The 14630-nt window shown below is 43.5% G+C and overlaps 1 protein-coding gene across 3 annotated transcripts in view; it reads left to right on the forward strand.

Annotated features, from left to right (window-relative positions):
* myo18b (myosin XVIIIB) overlaps positions 1–7442 on the forward strand; it is a 99311-nt gene extending 91869 nt beyond the window's left edge. Inside the window, exons 44-45 of one of the 3 annotated variants that reach the window (XR_014912788.1) lie at positions 131–350; positions 5110–7442. The gene's annotated coding sequence lies outside the window, so the exon portion shown is untranslated. Of the gene's footprint in view, positions 1–130; positions 1111–5109 lie in introns of those variants that run through there. The other 2 variants (XM_085414774.1, XM_085414772.1) reach the window with 2 other exon arrangements.
* Positions 7443–14630: the final 7188 nt, after the last annotated feature.

Genomic DNA, 14630 nt, shown 5'->3' on the forward strand with positions numbered 1-14630 from the left:
CTGTGCCTATAAAAATTACCAAGCCACTGTGCATGGGGTGAGTTGTTCTTCGCAGCTCACCCGTGTACACGTTTGATAAAGAAAGTAACTTTGTCTCATTGTGTCTTTATTTCTCCTGGGTCTTTTACAGAGTTTTCCCCCAACATTTCTTGGTCCTTCGACAGCCGGATCACCTCCATCGTGTCCCATCTCCGTGACCAGTCCACGTTGTTCGCCTGTCGACAGCCCACACACCAGGTGTGTGGAAAAAGACCAAGAGCGTTAAATTCGGGTCTTGGCCAACGTCTTAGAAAGCGACCCACGGTGGTGGGGCCCGATCGAGGTGGACCAGACCCGGCGACACCGACCAGGTAGATACAGACACACTGACACAATCTTGCGTAAAAGCGTATTTTAAATTCAGGGAATTTAAAATAGCGAAAGTAGCTCGTCGCGACTGGAAGCTCCCCACCTCTGTGGGTTTAAAGTAGCTCGTCGGCTGGTAGCTTGGAGCTCGTCGACTGGAAGCTCCCCACTTCTGTGGGTTAGGTTTGGAGCTCTGGGTAGCTCCCCCAGCTGGGTCTAGACAGGGTCTAGGGAATAAGTAGCTCGTCTACAGAAAGACTGGCAGCTCCCCTTATGATAAGGGTTCCGATCGCGCGAATAGGTGTGAATGTGAATGTGTGTGTGTGTATTGTTTTAATTAACGGAGCAAGCTGAATTTTCACGGTCCAATAAGAGACTGAGCTGCTCCTACTGTGTTTTTCTTTTACTGCTATTCACTGACGTGCTGGCGAGTTGAGAGAACGGTCGAGTTCCGTCTCGTAAAGTTCACACCGCTTTTGGAAATAGTCCGAAAGTAGAAGGGCGTGTGAGCAACCACTCTCGTCTCTAATACCAGCGAAGGTGATAGCAGCTGTATCGTGTATATATTACTTAATAAACAAAAATAAGTAAATACATAAATAAGATGGGTAATCAAGCAAGTGAAATTAAAACTCATTCCTGCTGACGAGCAGTGGTGAGAAAAGAAAAGTCCAGACGCCGGACAAAAACAGAGAGAGATTTAAGAAAACAAAATATAAACAGTCAGAAGAACAGAATCCAACTGCCAGTTTAGTAAAACCAGAAGACGAGACACTGTGCAGTGTCCACAATCCTTTTAGTAAACCATCACTCATTCCTGCAGCCGCATGTGCAGCAACACCCATATCAGGAAGAACATAATAATCCCTTATTAAGTGAAAACTAGAGATCAAAGTAGTTTGAGTTAGTTTAAAAGGGTTGAAAACAGACCCCACTGAGTAGATATAAATATAAAAAGTACGAAATAAAGATAAACAAAGGGAAAATTACAGTAGAAATTATCTTTAGAGTATTTGAAATTAATAATAGCAAGGATAACAACCTGTAAAGTGATATTATCAATGAAACACAGTTGGCATGATGACCATGCCCACAATGTATAAAATGAATATAAAGCAAATAATTCACACGAAAATATTTTAATAACATAAATAAAGTATATTAAGGCTGTGTCACTGTTCAGCCAAGGACAGTGTGTGAAAAGGTAACTGTCTCCACCTTGGGAAAAGGATGATTCTGCAGGTCATCTGAAGCCCTTGATGGATACAAAATAAAATATAAATAATATATTATAATAGAACTGCCTGGTCCGCCATGCAACAGAGAGAACAAATGTGACCACAGATTGGATGAATTCTAAATTATCTGTTTGCTGAATAAGATGATCCTAACTAACAAATTGGCTCAGGAGTAGTATAGTGGTACACACTGATAAAATATTATAATATGCTATTGCTGTTATATAAGACAAAGAGGATAATATTAACAATGACATAATATTAATATGAAGAGGCACCTTAATCGGTTATGATGTGAGGTGGATAATTGTTAAGCAGTAGTCTGCATCAAGCTTAAGGTTTGCTGAAACTCAGTGTAATGACATGTGAGATGAAGACAATACAGAGAATAACTAAACTAATGAAGTGCATAGAGGCACTTGACCAGCTTGAAACCTATCATCCTAGAATGACACATTGCTGAGATATAGAGCACACCTATAATAACAACCAATAAACAAAACCCTGTAGACAACAGCTACAACTACAGGATTGAGAAGCTGAATTAAATATGTAGACACTGCTAAGCTGATGAGCATGTTCCACATTTTCTTTTCTTTTTATTTATTTGTTTCTTTTAGAGCAGAAGCTGCTATTCTGCCCAAAGAAAGACTCTAGGTCTGACCAACCGTTTCAGTCATGGGCAAAAAGATGTCAGTCAATAAAATTCTAAAAGACAATTTATTGACGAAAAATATATCAAGAGATAAAAGATAAAACAGTCCAGTGTCCCATTTATGAATTGTATAAAAACACATAGTCCCAAGGCCAGAGCCAGCTATGCCACACAGCCAAGTTGCACTCCACATGTTGCCTTTAACAGGGTTAGAAGTTGTCCTTGGAGACCCACCACCCTGCAAGCATATAGTCAGTGGTCACTCAAGCCTCTGCAACCCTGCTGCCTTTAGGCTGTGGCATATAATAGGCCCTGGACTGCACAGACAGACAAAACGACGCACTTAATATAAAATTCATAGCCCAAAACCCATCCATCCCATATCTGATTTCATCACATTACATACCTGCACAGAGAGACAAAACAACACAGCAGTGTTTGTAGTGTGGGCTATAAGAAGACCAGTGTATCAGTGCAATCAAGTACACCTGCCTCTAATTAGTCCAACCCCATTCCAGCCATTGGCTCACCAAAAATGTGACACACACAAAACCACTCCCAACCCAGTGCAACTTCACACAATAATATGGAGCTGAATTAACACAGGCACATTAGTCTACCATGTTACAAGCTGCATGCTATTACAAGCCAACATATGCAGACTTCTGCCTTGTTCGGGTGGCAGCATTTTTCTTTTTTCTTTTGTGTCCTGACACGTTTATGTTTTTTGTTTTTGTTTGATTATTTTGTTGGTTTTGGAAACGAATTTAAACGAACTTGTGACAATACTTGAGAATCACAGTGACACATAGTGATTAGGCATATGATTGAAAAATGCCTAGGTTTAGAGCTGTGAACTATGAGCTGTGAGCAATGCAAAGTTATATATATATATATATATATATATATATATATATATATATATATATATATATATATATATGTGTATAAATGGGAAACAACCCTAACTTGAAAGTTTGAAATGTGTGAGATCCATGAATTGTTTGAAGAACTAGAAATTATCTAAAAATTGCCTTAAGTGAAAATGTAGTGTTGCATCTATTCTCCCAAACCAAGAAAAAAAAAGAAGAAGCATTCTGTAACTTAAAAATAAGGCTGACGTGTTGACAACAGACTAAAACACTAATCCGCAGGTGGCTATCAGGAACAGAGAGGCGAGCAAAGTCACAAACACCAAGGCTGCAGACAGCCACGCAGAAACAGCAGATAACATAGAGACAACGCCTGCTAGAACCGTGGAGAGGAAGGTCACTTCCCACGAGATTGTAGGAGTAGGCCACAGAGAAATAATCCAAAACAGTTTTGAGGCAGCCACTTAAACTTACAGTTTTCAAAGGACAAATTAGTTGTAAAGTCAGCTGCAGGCCACACAACTGTACAACAATTAACTGCCCCTTTAGAACTAGTACATACAGCAAGTGGCCGCAGGTGTTTTATTAAATGCATATGACCCGTCGTGTCCAGTAACTTTGCTGGGTAGAGACGCTCTGACAAAACTTAAGATAGCAGTCATGCCATTCTTTTCTGGTATTAGCATTTGACCTTACAGCACAGGCCGAAATTGTGTAGGTTACGCAGTAACCACAGATAGTAAAATAATAGAAGCAAAACCATTTTCTTCTTCATGTTCTGCACAGAGCGCTGAGCTGATAGCTGTGATACGCGGAAGCTAAATACACAAAGACAAACTAATAAACATACATACAGACAGCCAGTATGTTTTCTCTGCTGTGCATCATTTTGCAAAAAATTTGGCATAACAGAGGAATGATTACACCAACTGGAAAACCGGTTCACCATGCCAACCTCTTACAAAGCCTACTGACTCTTTCATTACTACAGGCAACAATTTTGCTGACAGAGCAGCAAAACAGGCGGCACAAACGGCAAACATCGCATTGATGGCAGTAAACACACATCAGATTCCACTGGATGTGTTGCAAAATGAACAAAAAGCAGCAAGCACAGCAGAGCAGGCAAAATGGCTAAAACACGGTGCAGTTCTGACAAACGATTTAATGATGTGTTATGGCAAGCCAGTGTTGCCAAAATCGCTCCACAAGATGGCGGCATTAGTGACTCATGGCTGTACGCATTTGTCATCGGGGGGAATGACCTGTATTGTCAACTCTCATTTCTACACTGTAAATTTTGAAACTTCAGCAAAACAATTTGTCAGAACGTGCATGACGTGTCAAAAATATAATGCTCAGGGTAACCTGCGACCAAAAAGAGGCCGTTTTCCAACTCCGCCTCACCCTTTCCACACAATTCATATGGATTTTATTGAGCTAAGCGAATGTCAAGGGTCGAAATACGCCCTAGTGGTTATAGATGTGTTCTCAAAGTGGCCGGAAATCTATCCAGTGAAAAAGGCAGATGCAATTTCAGTAGCAAAATGCCTGTGCAATCACTTCATACCCACATATGGCATTCCAGCTTTGATACGATCAGACAACGGCACTCATTTTGTAAATGATGTCATCACTAAGGTCTCTGAAGCACTCGGTTTCAGCATAAAACACCACTGTGCTTATCACCCTCAGAGCGCAGGCCTTGTAGAGAGAACTAACGGCACTATAAAACAAAGGCTCAGGAAATGCATGGCAGAAACAGGAAGGCCGTGGCCTGAATGTTTGGGTTTAGTGAAAATGTGGATGCGCTTAACGCAAGGCTCCCATAAACTAACTCCATTTGAAATCATTCATGGCAGGCCGTTCCCACTGCCCATCACCAGTCAACCAATAGACAAAGCAATCAGAGAAAACACATTAGCAGAATGGATGTCTAAGCTGTTAGAAAACAAAGAGATCATTGTACATAATCAACAACCTGATGATGTTTCTCCAGTGTCTTGCAGACTAAAGCCCGGTGACTGGGTTCTGATCAAGGTGCTCCAAAGGAAAAACTGGAGCACACCCAGGTGGGAGGGGCCATACCAAGTCCTCCTCACTACACCGACCGCTTGCAAAATTGCGGAACGACCATCCTGGATCCATCAGAGTCACTGCAGGCGAGTCAGTGAAGCCATCTAAACACAGCTGACGGCAGGCTTGCCCACTTGTTGTGATCTCGCCCGGTGGAGGGGTCAGCTTTCCTGGCCGGGGGGTCTACTCGCGACAGGAGGGTGTGTCCCGTCGTCATGAGGTGGTGGCTCTTAACAACTGCAGCGGCCCTGACCATGGCCGGGCTCTTCACCTTTGCTTCCGTGAGGGACAACAAGTCACGCTATATGGAGAAAAGGCAGACACTGTATGACAAAGGAAAGTACACCAAGTTTCCCCATGGCTACGCCACTAACTTCTGGTGGCAGTTTATGAACACTACAGCTCACTTGAATAACAAAACTGACTGCTATGCATGTACCCATATGCCCCTATCCTCACAGACGTCTGGCCTGTGGCCGTACAGCATACCTGAAGATCGCAGTTGGTGTCTGTTGGGCCTGGCAACACATCCAGGCTACGGTACTCTTTGGTCCAAGGCCAACTACAGCATCCCAGCAAAAGCAACCTGGAGGTCATCATCACCCACAAATGTGAACTGTTCCGGACAGACCTACCTACTGACCTGGCCCCAAGTCTCAGACCCACTGCCTGATGTAATTCTACTGAACAAGCTGAACGCAGCGCAACTGCCAGTATGTGTGATGAACAATGGATCGCGGGCAGTGGGGGAGCTGCCTACTCACCTATCTACCGGATGCCACTACAAACAAAGACTCAGTACCAGACAGGATGTGCACGGACGGCACCAAGCAGTAAAGGAACCAGAGTTTCGCATCTGAGGAGGAGTGAAATTCTTACAGAGCTTGATCCCCGGCATTGGAGCTGCCGAGGTGCGGGATCATGTGGAGATCAACCGATATGCTCTGCTACGACACATCAACTTGACTAAGACCCTGGGAACCGCCTTAGCAGGAGAACAGCAGGCCATCAGAACGATGGTGCTGCAGAACAGACTGACACTAGACCTGCTAACAGCATCACAAGGAGGAGTTTGCAAGCTGATCGGGGAAACATGTTGCACTTTTATCCCTGATGGATACGAAACTGGAGGAGACATTTATGAAGCTTTGCAGAATTTGACCGCTCTGCAAAAATATGTCACTGACCACACACCTGGAGCAGCTACAGCACAAGGCTGGCTGGACTGGCTGTTCAGCGGTTCATGGCTGGCTGCTGTAGCAAAGCCATTTTTCCTTCTAGGTCTCATCATGATAGCACTGCTCATATTAGTGTTGTGTGTGTTGCCATGCCTAAGAGTAATGATTTCAAAGATGATAACAACTACAATGACTGCTTATGTTGCCGTGCCTCAAGAAGAACAGCATCCCGTTGCAATTCTGTTAGAGGAGAACCTGTAATAGCTGCTAATAAATGACGTGGTGATTAAAAATGACTTGTCAAGTGATCATGCACTGATTAACACATTAGTAGTTTATGCAGGTACAACATAAGGTTTATATTCTTTTTCTTTTATTCTTTTAGTTTTTGTAGTTTTAGTTTTATTATTGTTATTTCGTTTATTATGCTTTTCTTTGTTCTTTTATTATTTTATTTGTTTTATTCTTTGGACCACATGATTTACATTCCTGCTTTGCTGACATTTTGAAAATTAAAAATTGCTAAAGATGCTTAATAAATAACCTTTACAGACAATTGTTGTATACATTTAAAATAAGTTAAAACAGGAGGGAATATGTTACAGGAAAAATGATTCTATGTTTCTTTACCTTCTTTTAAATGTACAAAGATGCCTTTTGTCTGCCCTTTGCCTATGGTTAGATTAGTTTAGAATTATCTTTTTAGACTTTCCCAGCAAACACATCTTGTTTCTGGGACATATTGTTTTAGATTGTTTTATCTTCCCTAGCTCTCTGCTGACGAGACTAGCACCATATATGGAGTTGTTTTATTTTATCTGTTTATTATTTGTTATCCTGTTCTCACTGTCTCTGTGCTCTGTGCCTATAAAAATTACCAAGCCACTGTGCATGGGGTGAGTTGTTCTTCGCAGCTCACCCGTGTACACGTTTGATAAAGAAAGTAACTTTGTCTCATTGTGTCTTTATTTCTCCTGGGTCTTTTACAGAGTTTTCCCCCAACAGTGTATATACTGTATATTCTGTGTATTTATTATCTCATTCTTATTGCCTGTTTATACCCTGTCCTGCTGCTCTGTTGTATGTTAATTGCCACTTGAGGATAAATAAAGTCTTTCTGATTCTGAACCTTCACAGACATGGACCAGAGACACAAAGACACGTATTGAACAAATGCTTATGTTGCCACACCCGTCTTTTCTCTTTACAACCTCCCCAAAGTGTGCAGCTTTGCTTTCAGGTCCAGAACATATTGATTCTCTTGTTTTAGCTGGGCTTAGAATTTCTGCCTAGTTTTCGAGTCCAACACCCACTGTGGCTTCCTGCTGAACAACAAGTCAACCAGATGGCAGCTTGGCTCGCTGGTCTAGGGGTATGATTGTCGCCTTGGGTGTGAGAGGTCCTGGGTTCAAATCCTGGATGAGCCCAATTTTTTTTCCCCCAGGTGCTGGATTGGTAGCTGCCCACTGCTTCACTAAGTGGATGGGTTAAATGCAGAGGACTACAAAATCTCCGAAGTGTGGGACTAAGGGATTTAAAGGGAGAAAATCATGTGATGGGCTGGGGCACCTCGCGCAGCAAACAACAGAGGGTGTAACCAGTGATCCCAATTGCGTTCATCCTTGTGAATGAACTTATACATTATGTCTGATTCAGCTCCTCCACCAGCCAGTCAGTCTGAGGGTGGCAGATGCTGGTACGACAAATCTAATGCCCAATAATTCGTACAGCTGTTTAAGTGTGCACGGCATGAACGATGTGCTCTGGTCAGGCATTATCTCTTTTGGGATGCCGACTCACGAGATGACCTGAAACAGCCATAATCCATCAGAACTAATACAAAGTGATATCCACGTGCTCGCCGGTGAAATGGCACAATGAGGTCCATGCCAATGCACTAAAACCGGACATCCATTAATGGTAAAAGGCATAAAGGCACTTTTGGAATGGCTGGTTAACCAGCTGACACTCCGGGCAGGACACTCACCACCGGAGCATATCGGCGCAGATGCCTGGCCAATAAAATTGGGCCATTATTCACTCCAGAGTTGTCATTTCCCATATGCACTGCCATAGGGTTATAAGATAAGATAAACCTTTATTAGTTCCACGTGTGGGAAATGTTTTGGTCACAGCAAAAAGTACAAGTTAAGAGCAGTAAAAAATAGAATAGAAAAAAATACAGTAGAATAAGATAAAATAAAATAATATACTATACAAAATAGAATAAAATACTATATGTAATAGAATCAGTACTATACAAATTGAATAAAATACTTTGTTATATTGGGAAAATTGCACTTGGTACTATTGCACATCAGGAGGACAGGGCAAAAGTTACTATTGTGTATTGGATGTGTATGTGTGTCTGTCTGCACGTGTGTGGTCATCTGTAGAGACTAGGGCTGGGCCATATTATACCGTTCACGGTAATACCGGTATAATGTTAGGCAACGATAGGAAAATGAAATATCGCGATAGAATGGGAGTAAAACGCGCATGCGCAGTGCCTTTGTTTTCATACGCACATGGCCGATTGTTGAGTGAAACAGATGAACCAGAATTGGTTTGTAAAAATGGTGCAACTTCCGTGATGTGGAACTGGTTTGGTGTTTGTCCGTCAGATACACAACAAAGCACATTTTTTTGCAGAACATGCAAGCGGCCGTTGTTATTGTCATATTTGTCGGACTAAGATGCTCTTAAATCTGGGAGTAATCTGGGTCCTAAACTCCGTATGGTTCAGGTCAAACAACACTGCAGCATCACTTAGAGTTAAAAACTGTATAAATTCTTTCATCTTTAATAAAACGATCAGCATTGCTGCTTTACCAGGTGTAACTATAAAGTTTAACTTCCAGGCATCCATGAAAACAAAAGTTATTACATTTAACGGAGTTAGAAGTTAGCAGGAAGCTAGCGGAAGTTAGCTCGCTAGTTTCACTAGTTACCTAAGCATGATATTGCATGTTCTGACTGAGAGATTTCTGAAAAAAATCAAACGTACAGCTCTGCTATCACTTCCAACATAAATGAAGACAGGAAACTAAACAGCAGTGACGTTTGTAGGGTTACTGAAGTTGGGCTAGCTGGTATAATGATGTGCTACGTGATCGCTAGCGACACAGCTATGTTAGCATAACATAAACAGTGAAGCTGGAGGACGAACACTAACACTTTTCCACTTATAAAAGTTAACGTTAAAGTTCCTGATAGTTAGAGACAAATGCAATCGCATGGCAGGATGCTGTAAACGGACCAAACTTCAGTCAGGAGAACAACTGAGATAATCCATCCACAATACGAGGTTAGTCATTAATATACTGCAACAACATGGGAATAGAGCAGCTGCCAGAGAATTCACCATTAATGAATCAATGGTACAGAAGTGGAGGAAGCAAGAAGAATGAGTTTAATAAAGTTTGATTTATCTGACTGCTTTGTTTCGCTTAATGTGCCTTATAATCCTGTGCACCTTATGGTCCGAAAAATACGTACTGCACACTGCAGTTTAATGTTGCAAAGCACCTCTTTTTAACTTCAGTGGATATTATACATGGTTATGCTCAGGATGTGTCAGCCCATTTCTACTGGAAATGCCTTTTGGTTAAACTTTCAGCAAGGAATTTGCATTTGCACTGTTACATTTTTATAAAGCTTTAATGTACATAAAAACCAGCTTCTTGTTTAAGTGAAAATAAATGGAAGATTGTTTTTTTGCGCTAGTAATGTTGTGGAGTTGTATTTTGTCTCGCATCAATTATATCGTTGGTTATATCGTTATCGCAAATTTTCAAATATATATCGTGATAAATATTTTTGGCTATATCGCCTTGCTCTAGTAGAGACCATGTTGTAGAGTCTGACAGCAGCAGGGAGGAAAGACATGCAAAATCTCTCTGTCCCAGATCCGCAGCCTGCCACTGAAGGAGCTGCTCAGTGCTGTCAGAGTCTCCTGCATGGGGTGGGAGATCTTTTCCAACAGGGATGACAGCCACCATTCTCCTGTCACTCACCACCTCCATTGGGTCCAGAGGGCATCCTAGAACAGAGCTGTCGCTGCAGATCAGCCTGTTCAGTCTTCTCCTGTCTCCAGCAAAGATGCTGCCACCCCAGCAGACCACACCGTAAAAAATGGCCGAGGCCACCACAGCGTTATAGTAGGTCTTCAGGAGTGGGCCCTTCACTCTAAGTGACCTGAACCTCCGCAGCAGGTACAGCCTACTCTGCCCTTTCCTGTAGAGGGTATCTGAATTGTGAGTCCAATCAACTTTATTGTTCAGATGAACACCAAGATACCTGTAGCTATCCACAGCATCAATGTCCATACCTTGGATGCTTAGTGGTTCCAGTGGAGGATGTTTGTGTCTGATATATATATGTTGTTATTATTATTATTATTATTATTATTATTATTATTGAGTCGCCTGGAAAATCATTTCCTGGCATCCGTAATGATCCACTTGGGATAATAAATCTGTTTGGCATTTTCCTTGGCCTTCAGACAATAATTCTGATTGCTACAGTGTCAAAAGGGACAGGCAAAAAAAACAAAAAAAGATTTACAGAGAATTATCACCAACTCTGCTCTTCCCGCACTTCTGTTGAACATTTGGTGGTTTAATTGCCTGTAAATATAGTAGTTTGGTTCACTTTGATTTCTCCCATAACTGACAGATTCGAAACTGAAACTGACCGAAAAGGTAATACATAAATGTTGCGCTGACAATGTGTTTCAGCTGCACTTTATTATTTTTGCTGCAGTGTGTGACCACTTACATCAGCTTTTTTGTTCACTATCAGAAGAGTGCTCAGATTCATACACAGTGGCAGTCCGTTATGACTGCTAGGAAATTAGAAAATGAAGAACACACCTGAGTATATTCCCTTATTTCCCATATTATTATTTCCTATATATATATATATATATACACAGTGTTGGGAAGGTTACTTTTAAAATGTATTCCGTTACAGAATACAGAATACATGCCCCAAAATGTATTCTGTAACGTATTCCGTTACGTTACTCAATGAGAGTAACGTATTCTGAATACTTTGGATTACTTAATATATTATCGTGCTTTTTACAACAACGTGAATGTACTATTGCTGTGTGATTTATTACTGTTACTGAAGGTCCGCGACTCCGAACTGTAGTAAAGGGACCTCTGACTAATACGGCGGGGTCCCTGTCGGCTCGTAGCCGAAAAATAGCTTTACTTTGTTGTGTGGGTCAACTTTTCTTGCGAGAGACAGAGAGAGGCGTTGAAAGACTGCTCCAACGGAACTTATTGTTTTCGGAGGAAAACACGAACACGGTGTACAGTCGAGTCTTAATAGCTTACTTACAACTGGGCTCGTCAGGCACTCTTCTTGGCTGCAGTGGTTATTATTATATTTACATGTTTCCAGCTCCCGTTTTTCCTCGACGACAACTCGTACCTTTCCACTCGCCTTTTTCTCCCTCCTCGCGCTCACAGACACATAACGTGTATGGCAGTCCATTCTCCCTGCAACACGAACTATACTGCCCATGATGCTACATTCTTTAGAGCTATGCTTGTAGCATTCTGCCTGTTAGCTTAGCACAACAACAACAACGAAAAGGCGCTCTCTCACCCAGGAAACACACAGTCGCAGACAGAGAGAGAGAGCGTCGCCCTGTAACCATGGCAACCGTAACGCTGCCACCTGGAACGAAAGAACGTAGCTGTCAAACAAAACCCAAACAGTCCTGACCCGCGACAAAATGAAACAGGAAAGTACCGCAGTGTAATCCATTTATTTCAACAAAGTAACTGTATTCTGAATACCACCTTTTTAAACGGTAACTGTAACGGAATACAGTTACTCATATTTTGTATTCTAAATACGTAACGCCGGTACATGTATTCCGTTACTCCCCAACACTGTATATATATATATATATATGTATATATATGTATATACATCTAAAAAAACACCCAGCACGCCCCTGCGGGCGGTTTATCCTTCAAGCTCGGGTCCTCTACCAGAGGCCTGGGAGCTTGAGGGTCCTGCGCAGTATCTTAGCTGTTCCCAGGACTGCGCTCTTCTGGACAGAGATCTCCGATGTTATTCCCGGGATATGCTGGAGCCACTCGCCTAGCTTGGGAGTCACCGCACCTAGTGCTCTGATTACCACGGGGACCACCATTACCTTCACCCTCCACATCCTCTCGAGCTCTTCTCTGAGCCCTTGGTATTTCTCCAGCTTCTCGTGTTCCTTCTTCCTGATATTGCTGTCATTCGGAACCGCTACATCGATCACTACGGCCGTCTTCTTCTGTTTGTCTACCACCACTATGTCCGGTTGGTTAGCCACCACCATTTTGTCCGTCTGTATCTGGAAGTCCCACAGGATCTTAGCTCGGTCATTCTCCACCACCCTTGGGGGCATCTCCCATTTTGACCTCGGGACTTCCAGGTTATACTCGGAACAGATGTTCCTGTACACTATGCCGGCCACTTGGTTATGGCGTTCCATGTATGCCTTGCCTGCTAGCATCTTGCACCCTGCTGTTATGTGCTGGATTGTCTCTGGGGCATCTTTACACAGCCTGCACCTGGGGTCTTGCCTGGTGTGATAGACCCCAGCCTCTATGGATCTTGTACTCAGAGCTTGTTCTTGTGCTGCCATGATTAGTGCCTCTGTACTGTCTTTCAGTCCAGCTTTGTCCAGCCACTGGTAGGATTTCTGGATATCAGCCACCTCCTCTATCTGCCGGTGGTACATACCGTGCAGGGGCCTGTCCTTCCATGATGGTTCCTCGTCTCCCTCCTCTTTCTTGGGTTTCTGCTGCCTGAGGTATTCACTGAGCACTCGGTCAGTTGGGGCCATCTTCCCAATGTATTCTTGGATGTTCGTTGTCTCATCCTGGACTGTGGTGCTGACACTCACCAGTCCCCGGCCCCCTTCCTTCCGCTTAGCGTACAGCCTCAGGGTGCTGGACTTGGGGTGAAACCCTCCATGCATGGTAAGGAGCTTTCTTGTCTTTATGTCAGTGGCTTCTATCTCCTCCTTTGGCCAGCCTATTACCCCAGCAGGGTACCTGATCACGGGCAGGGCGTACGTGTTGATGGCCCGGATCTTGTTCTTACCATTCAGCTGACTCCTCAGGACTTGCCTGACCCTCTGCAGGTACTTGGTGGTTGCAGCCTTTCTAGCGGCCTCTTCATGGTTCCCATTTGCCTGCGGGATCCCCAGGTACTTGTAACTGTCCTCTATGTCTGCAATGTTGCCTTCTGGTAGTTCAATCCCCTCAGTTCTGACTACCTTCCCTCTCTTTGTTACCATCCGACTACACTTCTCCAGTCCGAACGACATTCCAATGTCATTGCTGTATAGCCTGGTAGTGTGGATCAGTGAATCGATGTCTCGTTCACTCTTGGCATACAGCTTGATGTCATCCATGTACAGGAGGTGGCTGACAACTGCTCCGTTCCGTAGTCGGTATCCGTAGCCAGCCTTGTTAATGATCTCACTGAGGGGGTTCAGGCCTATGCAGAACAGCAGTGGGGACAGAGCATCTCCTTGGTAGATCCCGCACTTGATGGTGACTTGTGCTATGGGCTTGGAGTTGGCCTCTAGTGTTGTACGCCACAGCCCCATTGAGTTCCTGATGAAGGCTCTTAGGGTCCCATTGATCTTGTACAATTCTAGGCATTCCAGTATCCAGCTGTGGGGCATTGAGTCATAGGCCTTCTTGTAATCAATCCAGGCAGTGCACAGGTTGGTCAGTCTGGTCTTGCAGTCTCGGCTGACTGTTCTGTCTACCAGTAGCTGGTGTTTTGCGCCTCTGGTATTCTTGCCAATTCCTTTCTGTGTCCCACTCATGTATTGACCCATGTGCCTGTTCATCTTAGCCGATATGATGCCTGACAGGAGCTTCCATGTAGTACTGAGGCAGGTTATTGGTCGGTAGTTGGAGGGGACCGGTCCCTTCTTGGGGTCCTTGGGGATCAGGACCGTCCGACCTTCGGTTAGCCATTCCGGGTGTCTCTCGTTAACTAGCAGCTGATTCATTTGTGCTGCCAGACGCTCGTGGAGTGCAGTCAGCTTCTTTAGCCAGTAGGCGTGAACCATGTCGGGCCCTGGTGCTGTCCAACTCTTCATACTGGAGACCCTTTCTTGGATATCTGCCACTGTGATGGTTACTGGACCCTGTTCAGGGAGGTCGCTGTGGTCTGCCCTCAGATCCACTAGCCACTGAGCATTGCCGTTATGGGTTGCGTCCTTCTCCCATAT

Source organism: Rhamphochromis longiceps, linkage group LG7 (assembly GCF_057381845.1).
Source record: "Rhamphochromis longiceps isolate RC_006_pf linkage group LG7, R_longiceps_female_GT1.1, whole genome shotgun sequence".
In the NCBI taxonomy this organism is placed as follows: domain Eukaryota; kingdom Metazoa; phylum Chordata; class Actinopteri; order Cichliformes; family Cichlidae; genus Rhamphochromis; species Rhamphochromis longiceps.